The sequence below is a fragment of the Lepisosteus platostomus genome, chromosome 9 (assembly GCF_059453375.1).
Source record: "Lepisosteus platostomus isolate fLepPlt1 chromosome 9, fLepPlt1.hap1, whole genome shotgun sequence".
Classification (NCBI taxonomy): domain Eukaryota; kingdom Metazoa; phylum Chordata; class Actinopteri; order Semionotiformes; family Lepisosteidae; genus Lepisosteus; species Lepisosteus platostomus.
In genome coordinates, this window is record NC_142619.1 from 53797582 (window position 1) to 53815149 (window position 17568).

The 17568-nt window shown below is 49.8% G+C and overlaps 1 long non-coding RNA gene across 1 annotated transcript; it reads right to left on the reverse strand.

Annotated features, from left to right (window-relative positions):
- Positions 1 to 1647: 1647 nt before the first annotated feature.
- LOC148655241 (uncharacterized) lies at positions 1648 to 7417 on the reverse strand. The gene is made up of 2 exons (XR_015941223.1): positions 7197 to 7417; positions 1648 to 3754 (listed from the first exon to the last, which is right to left on the reverse strand). It is a non-coding gene; the product is annotated as an uncharacterized LOC148655241 (long non-coding RNA).
- Between the last annotated feature and the right edge of the window lie 10151 nt (positions 7418 to 17568).

The window sequence follows — 17568 nt, forward strand, 5'->3', positions numbered from 1 at the left end:
TATCTCTAAATCTTAGCGCAGTGAGAGGAGACCGTAGATGGGGGTGTGGGACACAGCAGCAGAGCACTGGGGCACAGAGAACCAGTTCAATAAAGGCTCTTCTAAAAAAGGAAGGTTTTGAGTCTTGACTTGAAAGCGCTCAGGAAAGGTGATGCTCGGATATCCTTGGGGAGAGAATTCCAGAGCTCTGGGGCGCAGCAACAGAAGGCCCGATCACCCATAGTACGTAAACGTATGAGACGTTCTGCAACTGGAGAGTCAAGCAAAACACCTGGTGAAGAGCTCAGCTTCGTCACCTTGTGAGATGTTCATCGAAACAGATGCATGTATCTGCTATTTACATGTATTCCCTTTCAGTTTCACCTTGGCCTGCAAAGGCGGGCCTCGTCACCCACGGGGTGTGGACGGGCTTGGGGGGGCACAGGCAGGAGAGCAGACCTGGACGAGCGGAGGTTGCCAGGCGGGGTGCAGAGACGGGAGCGAGCCGGAAGGAAATTCCTCCAGCTCGCCCTCCGCGCGCTTCCCAAACGTCTCCTCGCGCAGGGGGTTGCCATGGCAGCCTCAGCGGGAGGCCGCCGCACTGATCTCTCCGGCACGGAGGTGCGCCGAGCGACAGGGCTGTGTGCGACAGAAGGAGGCGAAAGGCAGGCCAGTCTGAAGTCACGGGCTGTGTCTCCTTGAAAGAGAAGGGTTATTTCTTCGATTTAAAAGGTTAAACGCGCGCTCCATGCATATCCACCGTTATTTCAATCGGGACATAAATAAAAAAAAAAATCTCTTCGTCTCAGACCGCGGACTCCTCACGGCTCGGGTCTGCTCCGAGAGCTCTCCTACGCGCAACCAGAACCAAGTCAGCCCAGACCGATCCTCGCAATTTCATATTTTGATTTCTATACGCCTCCCGCTTTTTGTATTTGGTGTGTGCGTGTGTGAAGGGAATATTGTAATACAGCCTGCAAACGCCAGCGAGGCTCACACGGGCGTGCGCCCGGCAGGTCAGAAAAGGCTCGTCCGTACGTCGCGGAGGTAGAAAACGGAAACAACACCTTTGTTTTCAAACGTGCCCATGTACACGGTTCCTCCCACCCCGATCCCCAACGTAGAAAATGGAGAATTTCCACCGCAACACAATTAATGACCCTTTGCCTTGTTCGGGGGGCGCTGTCACCTCTTCACGCCTATTATTAAATTCTGAAAAAGGATCAAGTAAAAGGTTTAATCCCAGGTGAAAAAAGCAGAAAGGAAACAACGTTTCGGCTGTGGAGCCCTTTTCGGGTGTTATTGAATTCTGCCAACGTCTCGTCCTCTCGAATGAAAGCACCCGTTTTGTAGGGATGTCCGTATTTCGCCGTCTCGGCAAACCAGAAGCCGTAATGAGACTGTTTTATTGAATTTAGCCCGGATGCGTTTTCGGACAAAACACAAGGTTCGGTGAGGGATCCAGGTCTAAAATAAAGAAAGCACAGCCGCTGCACAACAAAAGAGTACAGCATACAGTATGTGAACTCTTCACTCCTACAGCGCGCGTCCGCCAGCCGACACAGAAACACCCCCCGCCGCGGACGAGGACGCGAGGGCCCCCACCTTTGTCGGACCCAGGTCGGGATCCGAAACAAAAGCCCCAGTGAAACGATAAAAGAAACCCGATTTCATCTGTTTGTGTTTTAATTAACCCCCACCCCCAGAAAAACAGCTTCACACAGTTTGCGCCCTTTCAACGAGCAAGCCTGTAGGAGCAGCCAGAGGCAGGGTCCAGCCGTGCGGGAACCGAACCGGGTAAGAGTTCGGATCTCCCTATAAACCCCCCCAGTTCCAGTGTCGTGTCGTGTCGTATTGATCTGCCCTCCAAGCTCGAAAATTGGACCGGTCCGACTTCTGTTCCAGGTGCCGGTATCAATGAACCTGCAGCTCATAGCGCACCGGTGTCTCACGCAGTGTAAACAGGCCGTTTCGACTGCTTGCACCTTTCCTCCGAGAACCGCGGCAGGCTGGGGATCGAAATGCGAAGTTGGAGACAACAAGAACAACAACAACAACAAAAAATCATCCGAGAGTCAGGTTTATGGGAGGCGTGGGGAGTAAACGTTACAGTTAAAACGCGCCTAAATCCCTGGATGACTATTGGGATCTGCGGATTCGGAATGTGAGGCTACCGCCAGACCAACACTGATCAGGAAAAGTCTTTCAAAACTTCTTATAAGGATATGACACCTGCAGGGAGCTTTGAGGTTTTTTTCTTTCCAGGCATTGCTGTGATTAAGTGATCTATTGGGCGCGACGTAGGCGAGTGGGGGCAGGCGTTTGGATAGTGCTTTGCTTGCCCAGAGTTCCTGGGTGAGGTGTGGGTCATTCTGCAGGTCAGGTGGCAAAGAGGCAACTTTGTCAATTCGGAGTGTTACAGGCTGGGCTAGGGGTGAGCCTTAGACAGGCTACGTTTCGCAAGCCCCCAGTGGAATTTAGCCATCGAAGGGGGACGTTCGGCATGAGACATTGTTATGAGCAGTGACCGGGGCTCTTTGATGACCAATCAGCAAGACCCTTATTCAGAGGACAGCACCGTACTGGGGGACAACAGCTTTGGGGATTCTTCCAGTGGGAAGATCGCCACCTACTGGTTGACCAACACTGTTCACATCACCCACCTGGGTTTCCCTAGAGAGGCCTCGCACCCCAGAGCCGAGCTGGCCCAGCCTGGCTGAGCTCCTGAGGTCTAGCTGAGACCGGGAGGTGGCACAAGGTGACATCACGGCTGTACCCTTGTCTGTAGGGGGGCAGCTCTCAGGGTACCACTGAGGGATTTACGAGCATGTGACTGAGGTCTGATCACTCAGTCACGGGGTCAGGTGATTGCTCCCACCACGCTGACAATATACCGGCACGTCGGTATATTGCAGCGCTTATGTTCGGACGTCATCGAAAAGAAATGCAAAAACGCCCCAAAAACCACATGGACCCATGTAATCCAGAAGACATTCTATTTTTAACACGGGGAGCCCTGCTCCGTTTAAAGAGCCAAGGGGATTTCAACATCCAATGGGAGTTCCCGGCTTCCCGTTGCCCGTGGTATAACATAACACACCAGCTCCTGCTGCCCCCTGCTCTGTGGCGTCCCTTCCTTTCCCTGATCAATGGATCCTCACCCACGTGCTCTTTCATGCTCGATGAGAATTGTCTCGATGCTGCTCTGCTCAGCCCAGGCTTTGCACTTCTAGTGCGTGCCTCTCTCATTGCTTTCGGCCACTTGAATTTCTGCTTGCTTTCTCTACTATATTGGATTTCTGTCATGTACGGGATGGGCATTGTTTTTTGTAAGCCAGTCTTGTATAAGGACACCGGCTAAGCAGACGCCTGTAGATTATAATCATATCAGCCTTCGTCCCGAGTCCTTCCTTGATGTGGTCCTGATCAGAGGAGACCTGATGCCACTGGTCAAAATCCTTTCAGTCTCTGACAGTGTCTGCAGAGTGAACAGTGGAACATGAAGCAGAGGACACGTGTGGAATCTACATGGAAGTGCGTTTAGAACTGAGAACAGGAGACACCTCTTTACCCAAAAGGTGGTGGGAGCGTGGAACAAGCCGCCCAGCCATGCTGTTGGAGGAGCTCTTTCAGGAAATTTCTTGCATGATATCTTTGGATCATGCTGACGACCTCCTCCTCATCTGTGACTTTTCCTATGTTCCTGTGTCCTAGAGAGGGAGAAGCAGGGCTGGCAGGCCATCGCAGGATCTGAGGTTTTTCAGGCCAGTTTGATCTGTGGGACGAGCCAGCGAAGAATCAGTTTGCTTGAGTAGTAGAGGAGAGGAAGTTATTGCCATGTGTCCATGCACATTGGAACTCCTATTCATGCTGATCTCTCGGGACACACACAGTACAGCGGACAACACCACACAATTTAGACAGTGCATTATAAAGATAATAAATGATAACAACAGGAACAGTTAATATACTGCGGAGAACAATAAATATGTAGTAGTGAAAGAAGAAACATGGTAGACCATGTAGAAAGTGCAGGGTGCCAAGTGCAACTGAGTCTGAGGCCTTGCAGTTAGCTGCTAAGGATGCACAGTGCAGTAGGGTAGAAGCTGCTCGAGTCCAGTGGTCCGTGCTTTAACAGTGTGGTACTGCTGGCCAGAGTGCAGGGGGGAGAACAGTCTGTGGCCAGGATGGTTGGGATCCTGAATGTGTCACAGCGTCACAACAGAGACCTTTACTGACAGCCCACAGCGGGAATCCCGCTAGACCCCATCGGGGGTGGGGGGGTGGGGGGGGGTCACGTGCCAAAGGCATGCATCCGTGTTCCCGCCGGGACACCCCGCCTCTCTGCCTGGTCTCCAGTCAGCGTGGATCTTAATCAACAAGACGCAGGATCTTTGAACCGAAAGAGACCGTTTGTCGCGTGACTCATGGGGCTGTCCCAGCGCCGCCCTTCGAGCGACAGGCCTGCGCTGCTCCAGGACTGAGAGCCCTGAGCTCTGAAGGAGCCACAGAGGGGTACGGGTGGCAGGTATTAGTTACTAGGCCAGTGGCCCCATAAATCATGGTCAGATATCACACTAGTGCATTGCACAGTTTTCTCACCCCTGCCCTCACTCTAGAACATGCCCTCGGCCTCGGACAGAACGTAGTGGGCAAATAAGGGAGTCACACACAGAATTTCTAAACAAATAAATCGGATCAACGCTGACCCATCACGGATCCACCGACTCAGCTTCCAGCCCCTGTCTGCCCTGCGTGCCAGGAGCCGCGGAGCCAGCGCGGTCATGAAAAGAAGGGACGCTGTGATTGTGAAAGGCCGCCTGGGCCGTTGCCGTGTCGCGGCGGGAGACAGCGAGCGTCCCTGCACTGATTCACAGTCGCTGCCCGGCCCAGCGAGAAGCTGTGCCGAGCGTCGGAGAGGCCCGGGGCACTGGCTCACTTCCTGTGGTTTTGTAGCTCGGAGGCGGGAGCGAGGAGACACTGCTGGCGTTCCCCCTGACCTCCTCCTGACTCGCGTCACCCCGCTGTCCTCGGAGGTGCATCGACTGCCAGGCTGGGGAGGCCACTGCAGACTCCTCTCAAAGGGCCGCACAGCCCTCCCACGCCCCCGCAGGTATTAGAGCCTCAGAGCAGCACCGGCGCCGCAGTGCGAAGTCGCCTTCAGGGCTCTGGACTTGTACCTGGAGGGTTGCGGGTGCAACTCCAGCGAGGAGCACAGCTGCTGCTCCCTTCCGCAAGGTGCTCTACACGAATTGCCCTCGTTAAGCCCCCAGCTGCATAAATCGGGGCCAACGTAGGCTGCCTGTCATCGAGAATGAATCTTTTAAGAGGAACTTTAACGAAATCCTTCTGAAGATCGCAGTATGACGTGTGTTATGTTTGTGCCAGGTGATGTGCTGTGCTTGCTCAGGGAAGTCCGGCACCTGTACTTTTTCTAACTCAACCCTCTGGCTTTGAATCTTATGTCCTTTACAGATGTTCCTCTCCTTCAGTTCATTGTCTTTTCCATAACCTTGCATGGGTGTGGAAGCTCAGGGGTGGTGGGTAGCTCTGTGGCTAAAGATCTGTGGCTGCGGCCGGCACAGGAATCCTACTCCGTTGGGCCCCTGAGCAAAGCCCTTAAGGGGCGCTGTATAAATGGCTGCGGTATGCAAAGAAAAGACAAATTCCCAATAAAAGCAATTGTATATAGCCAATAAAGTGATCTTATCTCAACTCTTATCTGGCATGCAACAGGATGAAACCTCGGGGGGCCTACAAATGCGTGATTCAGCTCTGCCATTCTTGATTCGTTACTGACATTTGTGCAACACCCAGCGCTTGGACGCCCGTTGGCCTAGGACTACAGACATGAGCGCCGCCATCAACATGCGGTGCTGTCTGGTGAAAGCATTGCGGATGCCCTGATCGCGAGCTCCAGCCCTCGCTCTCGGGCTGTTGTCGTGAATAAACAGCAGCAGCAGCAGCAGCACAGGCCGCCCATCCCCCCGCTCCCCACCCTCCCCCGGCCCCACCACAGGGCCCCCTGCGCATGCGCCCTGCCCCCTATAAAACCAGGGGCTGCTCGCTTTCCTCGTCGATGGAGAAATGAGCTGCTGCGGACGGAAAAGCCGAGAGTTGCGGGTTTTTTTTATTTTAATTTCAGCCGACATTCACCTCACACGAAATAACGGAGCGTGCTGTGTTTTTAGGCTTCAAGAGGTGATGGAGAGAGTAACGTTTTGATTTTTTTTTTCCAGAAGTTAGTTATACATGTTGGGGGGGGGGGGGGCGTTGGATTTTAGTTTTTGACCGTTTCTTAGGGAGGCGTGGTCTAGGGTTTTGTTACCTGTCTGGGTGCCTTGTGACCGGTTTGATTCGAGACCTTGATAAAGTTTTGAATTAAAACTGTGCGTCCTCCGTCTTTTCGCGAAATGGCGAATGTGTCTGCTAGTACCCCCCCCACCTCCACGCCCCGTTTTCTCGTTGGCCGTGTGAGTGATGGCGGCGCTGTCCAATAGTGTTCGCCCTGCGCTCTGACGAGGAGCCTGGTTGGCTTCAGATGACATCACCAGGCTGCGAGAGGTGGGCGGGCTTTGAGCTGCGAGGGGTGAGCGGCACGAGCGGAGATCTGACCGGCGCCATTAGAGGGGAAGGGAGGTATTGTGTGAGGCTAACGAGACCTGGGTGCGGGTCTCCTTTATCAAGAGGAGAACTCGGGTTACGCGTGGATGGAATAAGTTATCGAGGGCAGCGGGTGAATTGGGGATTTAGAACCAGACGCTGTGGAGCAGGGTCGCTCCCGTTTTCTTTTGAAGGAGACGTGGAACCTGTTGTACAAGATGGCGCCGCTGGCAGCCAGTGGGACTTGCCGGGAGCGCGCAGCGTGGGAGGGGGCTCTGCGCGTCCCCGCGACCTGCAGGTCTAGCACGGCAGGAAGCCAAGCGAATTAAGTGGAGGGGGGGGCGATTTCCTGTTTTGGTGTTTCAGAGGCAGTAGAGACAAAAAGCCCTTTTAGGCTCGGCGAGGCATTGTATTTCCGCCGTCACACCATCCCCCCCCCCCCCCTTCTCAAGTTCACGAAGGGGGGTGTGGGGGAGGTGTGTGCGTGTGTCCTGTTTTAAATGATTTTTTTAATGCGCGTTTTCCTACCCCCCCCCGAAAGCTCAATCGTTTAAGGTTGGAGACTAACGGTCTTCCGCTGGAGCATTTTAAACACCGATTAATAAAAAACATACCTTTTTATAGAACCGAGAACATGCGATCACGGAATCCGCACGGTGGTTTTAATACCGACTACATCGACTCGGTCTTCCTTAACGAGCCCTCCACGACGCGAAAGGGCACGTCTCGTACCGTGGTGAGCAGGAGTCGTTTTTCAGGCGGGGCAGCTATTTAACCGTTAAAAAAGGTTGAATTCTCAGACTTCTGAACGCGACAGCATACTTGTACGCTAGAAAAGACGATTAGCTTGTGTAAATGTGTGTGTGTGTGGCATTGTCTATCCTCCCCCCGTAGGGTAATTTCTATCCCTAATCGCTGCGCATTAGCCACGTCTGGGAGGAGGGCCGCGGGTTTCGGCGCAGCTGGCCTTCCGTCAGCCATGTTGTCCGCAGTGACTTATCCTCTGTGGCTGATTATTCGAGATATTGCAGCTTTTTCGTTACCTTAGTGCTGTGCCAGAGACCTTTCAAAGTACAACATGCTTATTTCAGTGTGACTAGCTTTAGCTTTATCTGGAGCTGAACAGAGGTGTTGTAGAATGACTATTTTATACAGTGGTATTGCTGAAATCTCTGACCTGCTGTGGCTGCACAGTGGATGCTCGGCGAATTCTCCCTCTTTGCTGAACGATGGCACGCCACGGGGCTGCCTGACAGCACAGCTGGGAGTTTCTCTGGGCAGTAGGAAGTGAATTGACCTTAGACTCGTGTAGCTGAATCACTGGCTGCAGTTTCTTGTGCGTCTAGTAAAGCCGCCTGGATTTTGCATGACTCCCAGGCCTGTAGATGAGTGGTCGGGGTGACCTTTGGCCTGCTGCCACCTTTCTGCTTTGTCATAAAGACTGAAGTCCAAGGTCAGGGTAGAATCGCTGCCTGCTGGTTTCTTTTCCTGTACCTCCTTGTGCAGTCCTGGGTCTTGAGCTCTTTTCTGTAGGGGAAGAAGGGCATTCTGGGAGCTTGTCAAAGGATGTGTATGAAGGTTGGGGGACCGAAGTATTTCCCTGTAATGGACATCAGGGGTGTCTTACTGTAGTTGTGGCAATTGTCAAGCAGTATATTCAGATTATGTTCATTCAGGTCCTGTATTTGCCAGCTTTCTTCACTCTAGACAAAGGTTCCCATGGTCAAGGGCAGCCCTGTGGCCTGTTGAAGCTGGTCAGATGCCGGTAGCCATGCAGGACTCCTCCATGTCTGTGACCTGGAAGCAGGAGAACACCAGGGAAGAGGGATTGTTTACTTTGGGGTAATGGCTTGGGACTGGGCCTTCATACATTTCATCTGGGAGACTGAGATGTCAAATAGTGGAGCTGAGGCCATCTTTCTAATGCAGAGAAGTCCCTTGGCTTGCAGTTTGCTGGCTTAATTTTCTTGATGCACATTGGTCTGTTTAGACTGTAGTAGACATCTAAGTCTTGTTGTTGCATCCAGTTGAAAAATGATTACTTTTTGTTGAATAAGCCACATGGTTTATGGTTGGTTGAGACTAGGAGTGAGTCATGCCAATTCATTTCCCTGCCCCCCCACTATCACTTTGGGGCAAGTGAACTTGAAACAAGGGCACATGTAGGTCATCCCAGATAACTTCTCTGGCCTCTTTCCTTGTGGTTTGTGACCTGCTCTCTATATCCAGTATTTGATTGGGCTTGTATCCTTTAAGCACCTTAAAAGCTGTACATCTACTTGTGCTTGATGAGCATCTTGGATTCCCCTGCTTGAAAGGGGTAGGGAAAGATTTAAGGAGTGCAGTAGGAATGAAGAGGAGTGACCAAAAGGGCAGGATTATAAAAGGGAGGATGACTAGAATGTGGGCTTCTGACTGTATAGGTGGAGTTGGTAATCCAGTGGGGTGTAAGGGGTATCACTTCTCTCTTCATACAAGCTCACATCTGCGTGGTGAGTGGGGGGGGCTCGTCTCCTATGAGATTGAGCCGACCAGAGTACAAGGCATGCCATGTTTCCTAATCGTAGGGCTAAGCTTGAATAAAAGCCGAGCATGACCTCTTGAGTTTTGCACCATGTTCCTGAGGATCTGTTGGCTCCTGCTGGTAAGAACTGGTAGATGAATGAGGGAGACCAAGGTTAAGTTCATATTTTAGAAATGCTTCTGGCCTGAAAACTCTGTATTGTAATCGGTTATGTGGTGTTGGCACTAGGCCCTGAGTGATTTCTGGGAGTTTCTGCAGTCTCTTTAGTCAGATAACTGCTTGGGTGTGTTCTGTAGTTATGTAGTAATGGTCATCTTCTGAGGAAAACTGTAATAAAACATAAAGCTAATGGCTTTTGTCTCGATCTGGAAAAAAGTTTTCCTTCGGTTTACCCTGGTTCCTGTAGACCGCTGAAGTGGTCACTTGGCCAAAAACTCATTAATGCATCGATATCTAAAACTTTGGGAGAATCTGTCAAATGGGTTCATTTAAGCCCCTAACAATCTGAATTGGATTTAAAACTTGTGATCACGCCATCCATTCAGGACCAGGCTTGGACATTCTTCATCTGCTTTGCAGAGTGGGAAATAAACACAACAGGTGTACTAAACCTCGCTTCCTGGAGTTCTTGTACTAACCTAGCAGTCCTGTGCTACCCAACACTTGACTCCAATTGTGTCTTGTGTTATTTCCTCTGGCTCTAGTTCTTCTGTAAGGGAAGTATAATTCATCTTTGGTTTTTAACAGGGGAAGGATGTGTAGTGACTTGGTGGCTTTGGGTTTAATACCTCATTATTGCCTTAAGAGACTGCATAGTTACACCACACACGGCCGTCTCCTGTACCTGCTGGGGTTAGAACACCCCGTGTCTTGGGGAGGGAATTCTCACTAACACTTTCAGCAAGATGCCTTTCAGAGTGACAGAAAAGGCATGATGGCTAATTCTATGAATAACGCATTTCCCCAAGACAGAGGTGGAATGATGACTGTCTCATTTCCAGACTTTCAAATTTCGAGTGGTATGAGCATGCATTAATATTTATCTGATCCGCCTGGCACTGGGGCAGGGTCACTGCCACCCCCAGTGAGTCTGGGTTTGGACCCTGCAGCCAGGATTGCCCTCCTCCACAGCTCTTGCTCGGCACACAGGCTTGGTCTTCAAGCCTTTAGTGCCCTAATACAGGAGGTTTCACTTCACGCTTGCAGTGTCAAGTCTGGATCGGCCATACTAAAAAAAAAAAGGGCTTTGTTTTAAACCATACCCATTTCTGAGAACTGACGGCGATTTCTCCCTCTGGAAGTGTCTGACCTGTATGTAAGTGTATGACCTGCCCTGCTGTCAGCAGCCAGTTCAGGGCAAGAGGTGCGTCAGTACTGAGTGATGAGCTTGCTCCATTACCACAGGAGTTCCAAGAGCTGCCTGCACACTCTGCAGGGAGGGGGGTGCTTTCCAGAGGCCTGTGAAAACCCTGGTTGCAGGAGAATGTGTGGGGAATCGTGAACTTGGATCGGACTCATCAAATGAGAACAGAATTTTAAGGGACTGCAAAGTGCAAGTAATAAGAGCATTTTGGGGAGATCTGGGTTACAGGTTTTGGTGTTCAGGACGGATGTGATCCTTGGATCAATTAACTATCAACCACCCAGTGGTCTAGATGGGCTGAATGGCTTCCTCTTCTCATCTCTAACCTTTATGCTCCAAGTTGTGTTTTTCAGTTTTACTTTGGCAGACACCGAGTCTTTTAAAGGCATCAAGGTCGGCCAGGAACTCTTAATCTGATTATTCACAGGCTCTCCTACCTAAGCTTCACTGAAAAGTCGCACAAAATCTCCCTAAGCCACAAAAGGCAAGTAGCGTTTTAGAGTAATGCATAAAACGCCACCCACTCTTACATTTAAGAGATGTATTGTCCGTTAAAACACTAAAGAAAACATGAGTGCTGCGCTGGTAAAATGGTGTTGAGTCGCCCTCTGGTGCAGTTTCTAGGAACTGCATTCTTTGCTCTCTAAAACCATTCACAGAATAGTGCCTTCCCAGGGGAGAGGGTGGGGTGGTAGCAAGCTGTTGCAATATGTAGGTGAACAGCAGGAGCCAATCGCATGACCCCTGTCTTTATTAATATTGATGTTGGTTCTATCCAATATCTGGTGTCCTATGTGGCTTCAGGGGCTTTATTATACTTTTTAATGAACCCCACTGTCAGTTCCTTGTCCATTGTTCATCCATCAGTTAGGTCACCAATAACTAATTAGGCTGCTGACTCATTGAACTCTTAAAGCTTTGGAGATCTCCAGGTCTGTGACTGTCCACAGCTAGGGTTGCTGAATCTGCATTTAAAAAAAAAACAGGCATGTGGAAAAGACTGGGTACACACCCCTGTGACAGGTGAGTGAAGGGGACAGGACAGGGGGGTCTCCTGTGACCTCACCAGAGGTGCCTGAACTGGGTTGCTTGAGTGCTTCCCTGCTGCCTCTCTCAGTGGACTGGGCCAGAGGCTGGTGACAGAGTTGGCTCTATGGCCTTCAGAAGCAGCAGTGACACCCCTGAGCTTTTATAGGAAATTTTATTGAAAACTGGATGTACCGTCTTAAAGGGTTATGAGGGTCTGGCAGAAGCTACGCAGCAGTGTAGCTGAAGCAGATGGATGGGTGGTTCGTGGATCAGTTGGCTACCAGAGACCAAGTCACCCGGGTCCTCTCGTTTGCAAGCTTTGATTTTGTTCAGTCCGTAATCTGCTTCTGTGTGACAATCCCCTCTGTACCCTCACCTTGTGCTCTATGCTTCCTGGACATGCTGTGGGTGACCCTTACTGGGGATAAATGTATTTTCCATTAATGACAGGCAACAATTCAGTTAATGTTCCGGGAGCTGTGAAAAGCATGAATTCAATTTTTCTCTGTGTAATGGTATTTAGGTCAGCGAATCCATCTGTAGTACCAAATTTTTTTCTTGCTCACTGCCCTTGATATAGAAAGCCGGCTCTAATTAACCCCACATGGAAAAACAAGTAGGTGGGTAAGGAAGTCCCCTACACTAAATTAATCTGAGGTATGCAGCTCCTACCTGGAAACAATAAACAGGTGGGGCAAATTACTGAGGGCTTTATTGAGCTGGACTATATATTTCACTAAAGGGTACTTCTTATGCTTTTATGGTCGCGTTGGGGCGGGTTGAACTGGCGCTGGCCCAAGGCGAGCTCCTTCACGGCACCCTGGGGTTTTACAGCCCTGTCTCCACCTTGAAGAGCGTTTCCCTCCCGTCGCGGGGAGGACTTTGTATATGGACAAAGCTTCATGCTAGGGGCTATTACCTCGGAAGTCTTTCCCGTCTCTTCAAAGCCAGAGAGACGGACTGGTGGTTGGATAACAATAGTCGTTTAAACTACGAGCATCTCTAAAGAAAGGCACTTCTAGGCTCAATTTCCGCGCACGTAGACACGCATTTGGGATTGAACACGTACGAAAGGACACGTACAAAACGCAGCTGCTCACGCACTGCACAGGAAATAAGCTTTACCACTCACCAGCGCCGCCTGCAGGGACCGCTGCCACTACCGTCTCGCGCAATGCCCGTGGACGAGGAAGGAGGACACGCGCCCCTCCCCGCCGCACGCAGACGCCACTTCCTGTTGTCGCCTCTCGTGTCTTCCGGGCCGCTCGCTCTTTTTCGGGGCATCGCGATACTTGTTCCCAGTCGGTCTTGGATCGGTAGCGCAGCGCCTAAACTCCTGTGCGACCTTAAACTCGCCTGCTACGTTAACAGCGAATAATAAAAAGAAACGTTCTTTTTGGCCTGGAGTTAGTTTTGAAAAGTTAACGTGAAGTTTGGTTTTGTGTTCCTTTCACAACGCTCAAAATGATTTTAAGGTAACGAGTTATGTGTTGAGTATATTACGAGTTATCAATGTACTGTACACTGTAACTAGTGGATAATTCTCGAACAATAAAAGTAATGGTTATGATGTTCAGTGTGCGTGTTTTTTTGGTAAAATTAGTATCTTTGTTTTGTGCTGGAAGATTTTATTGAAGTATTGGTAAGTTCCCTGTACAAAGAGGTTAAACTGGGAAAAAATCGTGAACGAATAATAATGAAAGCAAACTCATTTAATCGTTTAAGTAAAATAGCTCTAACAAAGTGGTACTTGCTATTATTACTGCATTTATCCTGCTTGTTTTTCACAACCTGTGTAACGGATAACGGTCCTCTGCTAAGCAAATAAAAATGGTTTCTGTACCGGACTATCTTCCCTCAGCAACATGGCGGACAGCAGGAGCGCTCCACAGCGACCGCTTGGCTCACACCGCCCCCTCGCGATCACACTGGTTTAGCGCACCTGCTTGATTGCTTTTAACGTTACAATTCCCTTTTCTCGAAACTACAGCGTGTTAAAATGAAAAATGCAAATCTGTATCTGTCATTCTGTGCCTACATGCCGCCCTGAATAAGCTAAGTTGATATTTATGTAGTGTAACAGATGCCACCTCTCCTTATGTAGCTGAGGGGCTCTGAGGGCGGGACCTGCTGGGTGGAGTTTGCGTGTTGTTCACATGGAATGTCTCTAGATGGTCTGGATTTCACCAGTTTGAAAGATTTTGTGATAATAGATGAACAGATTAAGGACGGTTTGTATGGTTGTGATAGAACTGCTGTTCCTTTACTTCTGGGCTTTCCTTGTTGTTGGCGTGAGATGGTGTCGTTGTGGCTTTGTCCAGAGACCCATTTACTAACTGGACCAGGGCTCTCAGGACTAGGGCTGTGAAGACCCCTGTGGTATCTGGACCAGGGCTGTGAAGACTCCTGTACTGTCTGGACCAGGGCTCTCCAGAACCAGGGCTGTGAAGACCCCTGTGGTATCTGGACCAGGGCTCTCCGGACTAGGGCTGTGAAGACCCCTGTGGTATCTGGACCAGGGCTTACAGCTGTAAGGAAAGCCGATATCTCCTCCCAGCTCTCTCCATCGCTGATGTTTGGGGATTTTGTTATTATTGGAACACTTTACAGCTCAGGTTCCTGTCTGTGCTTCTGCCTTCCAGGCCTAAGATCTGACCTGCTCTGCACAGTCTGACACTGCTTTGACACAATTTTGGTCAAAGATACTATATGGCTATAGATTTGCAAGGATTGTTTCATGTTTTGTAAAATATGTTTTATTTATTCTATCACAAAATTTGAGATATTTATGTTTTGTTCGTCACCTGGTCTGTTGCAGTTGAAATCTGAGCCTTAGTTGTTCTGTGTTGCCTGTTTTTGATCAGAATAAAAACAATGGATTAAGACAAAAGACGGTATCTTTTCATTTTTACATTTTAACTACAGCTCTGAGATGTCCAATCCTTGTCCTGGAGGGCTGGTGATTCTGCAAGGAAATCGTATTTTTCATTTTTACCAATTCACCAGCTTTTCCCAGCTTGTCAGTGTGCTGCAGCTCAATGTGCAGACACCTGGAAAACCAGCAGACACAGCTCCCCATCCAGGAACAGGACAGCCCTGCTGTAATAATAGTAATAATACATCCTTTCCACTTACACAGCGCTCTTCTGGACACTCCACTCAAAGCTCTTTACAGGTAATGGGGACTCTCCTCCAACAGCACCAGTGTGCATCCCCACCTGGATGATGTGACAGCAGCCATAGTGCACCAGTACCCTCACCACACACCAGCTCTGAGTGGGGAGGAGAGCAGATGGATGGATTCAGTTCAGAGATGGGGCTTATTAGGTGGCCATGATTGGCAAAGGGCATTGGGACCTGGCCAGGATGCTGTGGTGACACCCCTATTCTCTTTGAAAAACACTGTGGGACTTTTAATGACCACAGTTTTACATCTCATCCACTGTAAAAACTGCCTTTTTACAGTTAAGTGTCCCTGTTACTATACTGGGGCATTAGGACCCACACAGACTGCAGAGTGAGTACCCCCTACTGGCCCACTAACAGCTCTTCCAGCAGCAGCCTCAGCTTTCCCAAGAGTCTCCTATCCAAGTACTGACCAGGCCCACACCTGCTGAGCTTTAGGGTAATGTAGGTGCTGGTAGTGCTGTAGACACATTGACCAGATCAGGAACAGGACTGTCATGGTTCTGGAGGGCTGCTGTGTCTGTGGAGATGGTCCAGTCAAGCTAGCACTGATCTGATTCAGGTCATTAAGAGCTCAGCTGGACTGAAAACCTGGGACTCCTGGTTTAGATTTGTAAACATTCTTCTGGCTGGTGAAACAGTTGGTGAAAAATTCAAGGGAGATATATATTTATTTCAAGTTTAGTTAAAAACTGAAAACCCAAAAATCTATTTCACCGTGTAGATTTAGATTTGATTGAATGATTAAGCTAGGCTGTTTGTGGTATACTGGTTCTGAGAAACAGTTTTAAGGGCTGTGAAGCGATAATCCTTGAGCAGAATGACAGAAAAGACTTCGACAAGTGTGCCGTCTCCACTGGCAGGTTGATGGTCCCAGATTTGACCACACAAGGGCGACAGCACCTTTCCGAAGACCAGGCTGCTCCATGCCCATGTTGAATTCCACGAGGTCTCACCAGTTACCTCCTCAACACCACACTGCTGCCACCTTGTGGTACCTCCCTCATAGCAGAAAGACTGTGCTGCACAGCTGCTGAAGGGGAAATTCCACAACAAACAGGTTTAAGTTATCATGTGTACTGCAGCTGTGGCTATAAAAGTGCTTAACAAATGATTCATTTGTGTATTTAGATGTGTATTGATTTTTTGTGGGTTTTTTTTAATATTGTCTGCTGCTGTAAAACACATTGCCCCTTGGGGTTAATTAAGACTTTCTCTCTCGTCCCCATCACAGTCTAATCTTCCTTGAGAAGAAGAACTACCTCCTTCAGATTTAAGACTAAATCATGTAGATGTTTGGATGTGACACCCCAACGTTTCCATGCCAGTCTTCACCTGTAGGCCTCAGGAGGCCAGCGAGTGCCGAGCTATTGGGTGTGGGGAGCGTTTTCATCGTCGCACTCTCCGTTTGCCTGGGGAATTAAAAAACTGTGACACACACAGAATGTAGGCAGGTGTCCTATACAGCGAAAGTCTTTTATTAAGTAGCAGAATTTTGCTACCCCCCCCATCCCCACCTTTTTTTTTGGTTTAAACGCTTGGGCTTTGATGGCATATTTACAGCGGCATGTGCAGGGGGAGTAGTCATCAGGACAGACAGTTTAGGTCTCACATCGCCCCTTACAGGTCAGGTACCTGTACTGCCTAATTCTGGTCACCGGCTACACTGGCTTGGGGAACAAATACAAGTCGCCCCATGTGTGCCTCACTGGGAGGGGAACCAGGGGTGTACGCTGTCTGGGAACAGGTTATTCTTGGGCACGACGCCTGACTCTTCGCGGTGAACAGACTGGATACTGGATGCTGAATTGTGGGATGTCTCACAGCGAGATCCTGAGCCAGTGCACTGTTATTTCATGGGAAGGCAGGAGGGCAGCCCAGCCTGCCCTGTACCTGCAGAGCCACGCCCCCCCGAGGCATCACCCTCCGAAGGCATTGAAGCAAGGACGCCACTCGTCCCGACCAGTTAAACGGGCGATCTGAGCGCATGTGTCACATCAGGGTGTGGTCAGCCTCGTGAATGGCCTCGCAGGTGGCAGAACTGCACAAGTGACAACTCTGAAGTGATCTATCCAAAGTCCAGGAACGGGTGATTCAGGGTGTGCATTGTTCCTCTGATCCCAAGTGCAGTTTTCCTTTGTCATAAGCTCTTGATTAGGTTTATAAGCCTGGTTGTGAACTTCACTGAAGCCCTCCTGTTCTAACCCGGAGTCGAGGAACTGCAGCAGTCCAGGAACAGGGTTTTCCCGCCACGGAGGAGGGATCTGGGTTCAGTGCCTCCATCCCTGTTGACCTGGCGTTGGCTACGGTGGGGCAAGAGGGGCAGGGGATTGGCCTGTGGGTCTGCGGGACCAGACTGAGCTGGGACAGTGGGAACAGGTGCCCCCTATGGACAGGAGGCCAAAGCAGCAGAGGCACCAGATAAGCAAGACAAACACAGTCAGTCAGTTACACCTTTATCACTTGGGCATTTAAGCTGTGTTTATGCCATGCATGTAAAAACCTGCTGTTGTAGGAAACAGTTCATCATCAGACATCAATCAGAACATCTGGGGCTCTATTCTAACATATTTTTTGGGAACATTTGTATAAGACCCTGAGAAACCAAAGGGCATTCTGGTTTTCAAAGGAGAGGTTAGTTGGATTCCTAACCCAACTCTCAATTACTTACTTAATCTAATTACTGGCATAAGGAGTTTCATCATCTTTAGCCGCAGATCCATGAACCCCTCATGAGCTGGGGCTGTGCAGCACCAGGAGTGGACAGAGACATTACTAGACCGGAGGCGGTCAGTACCGCCAATCTGGGACTGAAATCTGTTGACAACAGCATCATCATGGGCAAAGTACAGACTGAGGTGTTAATGAAACAATAGAATACTGA